The sequence below is a fragment of the Marmota marmota genome, unplaced genomic scaffold, assembly GCF_001458135.2.
Source record: "Marmota marmota marmota unplaced genomic scaffold, marMar, whole genome shotgun sequence".
Lineage (NCBI taxonomy): Eukaryota > Metazoa > Chordata > Mammalia > Rodentia > Sciuridae > Marmota > Marmota marmota.
This window is the reverse complement of record NW_026000241.1, coordinates 6,965,506-6,968,206: the sequence shown is the minus strand read 5'-3', so window position 1 is coordinate 6,968,206 and position 2,701 is coordinate 6,965,506. Positions and strand designations below refer to the sequence as shown.

The window sequence follows — 2,701 nt, the reverse complement described above, 5'->3', positions numbered from 1 at the left end:
CCCAGGTGGGGCCCTGTGGAGCAAAACGCCCGGAGCACAAAGGAGCTGACCCAGGGGCTCCGGCCTCTGAGCCTCGTGAGGGAGCAAATGCACCCCCCTGGGACCCAGAGGGCGGGGGTAGAAGAGGTGGTGGGGACGTGGTGTTCTCAGAAGCCCCCTATCTTGCTTCTGCCCTGGGGGAGGGTCTGCAAAGCGGAGGGACCTGGCCAAAGCCGGGAGTACATGGGTAGGGCTGGGGGAACGGCTGGCCTGGCCCTGCCTCTGACCCAGCAAGGGCCGAGTATCCAAGCCTGTCCCAAACGAGGACACGAGCAGTGGGGCTATATACATACTGCAGGGGCCCCTGGCCTGGCCCTCCTGGTGCAGCGCGTCTGAAATCACAGTATTTTCACGTCACAAAGCACAGGGCTGGTTCCCTTAAACTGTCTTGTTTTAGAAAGTCTTGGCAATTCAGGAATATTTAGTAGAGAAGTGACATCTAAAAAAAGACCCCCACAAAATCCCGTTACAGAGCCCAGGTGGCCTGCCCAGGTGCAGAGGGGGTGAGCGTTTCCAGAACACGGGGACGCCTGGCTGCTGGCTCCCAGATGGCCCTGAGAACGAACAAGGCCTTGATCCACCTCATTCCCACTGGAAAAAGAATTTGGCGATAAGCCAAGGCCACTGCATTAATACAATGTCACCTGTGGTCCTGGCTGTGGGACACTGGAGACGGGCCAAAAACCTGGGATGCTCAGAGGGCACTGTCCCTCCTCTCTCGCCTGTCTGCACCAAGAGCCTGAAAGAGCAGTGGCGGTGGCATTGGCCAGTGGCGGCCCATGAGGCTCCTTTGTGAGGTCCCCAACGCCTTATTTGAAAACTGTGCCCAGGCAGGTTGTGTGGGATTTTATTAAGGCCATTTTTTAAAGTTCTACATACAAGTCTAATGTAACCAAAGCCTCCCGTGTACAGTTTTTCTTAAAAAAAAAAAAAAATGTCCCCACTTTTTGCTTCCGGCCTCCATCCCAGCAGCAGAATGGGCTGTGACCTGGACACCGTCTAATGCTGTGCTCCTCAAGCCCAGGGTGATGGACAGCAGCAGGTGCACAGTGACCCAGGAGGTCAGTGGCCACCTGGCTGCTTGGCCATGTGCTAACAGTGTCACTGGGAAGGAGAGGGAGGGACGGTGCTAGTATCAAATGCAGCTCCGGAGGACAGAATGAGGGCTCCTGTGACCTGGCGGAGGTGGCAGCTGCGACACCACAAAGAAACGCACCCAGCAGAAGGTGCCAGCCTGGTGGGCAGAGGCGCAGGCGAGGGCGTCAAGGTGCAACCCAGAGGAAAAACCCAGAGTATCACATCCCAGAGCGGGAGACAGAAAACAGCTGTGCCACTGCCTGTCACAGGGCCTGTGGTGGCAGTGTCTGAGGCCACTCCGGGTGCCCCACTGCAACCTTGGCCTCCAGAGGCACTTCTTAAAGCACCTGGAAACCTGCCACTAAAACACATGCTGCCCTTTGCCTCCAAGTCCCCTCGGCCCTGGCTGAGGCACCAAAAACTGGTGGCTGGGACACAAGGCCCATCAGAGGCCTGGACCGGGAGCCAGAGAGGGCAGGGTGCAGGAGACAAAAGGCCAGCTCTGCCCTGGCTTTCAGAGGTCCACTCTTTCCCACTGGTCCTGATGCCCTCAGCACAGAGGCCCCAGTCATGGGGTCTTCAAGGTGAGGCTTGGGGACACACTGGGGAGCAGCAGGCAGAGTCAGTTCTTACAGAGACCCTCCCATAAAACGGGCTACATCCCAAAAGTCTGCTTTATGCACCAACAGCGGCCTCTTTAGCCATCACGAGCTTCTGACAGGCGGGGCCTTAGGTGGCCTCTTGGTGGCCGCAAAACTAAGAAAGTCCGAGGTTCGGGCTTGGGCCTGCGGGCGGCCACTGCTCCTAGGTTTATCAGCCCACGTTTCCAGTTAGCTTAAAAATGGGGAACACAGGATTCTGGGATTATAAAATCATGCTCTCAGGCAAGTGTTGGCTGGAAAGATTCAGCTACTCGTCTACAACCAAATGTAAATACAAACCAAAGAAGAAAAAAAAAATCACGACAGAGATTCCCTGGCCACCTACCCGCCGGACCCCCCACGCCTTAGTAACAGTATGTACCTCTAACATGACCACAGGACAGGGCGAGGGAGATAAAGACCCCAGGTCATCCCTGCCCGGGGCAGCTGTGGTCTGCTTCAGCCTGTCGGGACATCTCGGGACAGAAGGTCCTGGCTGGGCTGAAGCGGTGGGAGGGCGAGAGGGTCACACCTAACGTTCGCCCGGTGCTTTTGAGTGTGCTCAGAAAATAGAAGACGGCCATCAAAATAGTGTTTATTTCACTCTGCCTGTCCCTCCTCTGGCACCTTCTGCCTCGGCAGGTGGGGCCGCTGTCTACCTGATCGTGGGCTGGGGATGGCGGGTCGCGGGGACGGGATGAAGAAAGGCAGTGAGAGCTCATCAACAGTCGGAAAGCGCACCTCAGCCCAGACACCCACCCCAAGCCTCCTGACACCCCACTCTCAGCATCCTGTGGGGGGCTCGCGCCCGGCCCCGGGGTAGGAGAGGAACGAGCGCAGGGAGGGTCTGCAGGAGTGAGGACTCACAGCCTCTGACCCCGCCTGGCCCCAGGCGGACGGAAGGAGGGCCCGGCTCGGGGCCTCGCCGGGCTTCAGCGGGCGGT

At 58.1% G+C, this 2,701-nt stretch overlaps 1 protein-coding gene across 3 annotated transcripts in view; it reads right to left on the bottom strand.

The window, feature by feature from the left end:
• Positions 1 to 2,332: 2,332 nt before the first annotated feature.
• The window catches only part of Crtc1 (CREB regulated transcription coactivator 1), a 26,648-nt gene continuing 26,279 nt past the window's right edge, over positions 2,333 to 2,701 (bottom strand). For all 3 annotated transcript variants that reach the window (XM_048795350.1, XM_048795351.1, XM_048795352.1), the window contains one exon: positions 2,333 to 2,701. This exon is cut by the window's right edge and continues 377 nt beyond it. The gene's annotated coding sequence lies outside the window, so the exon portion shown is untranslated.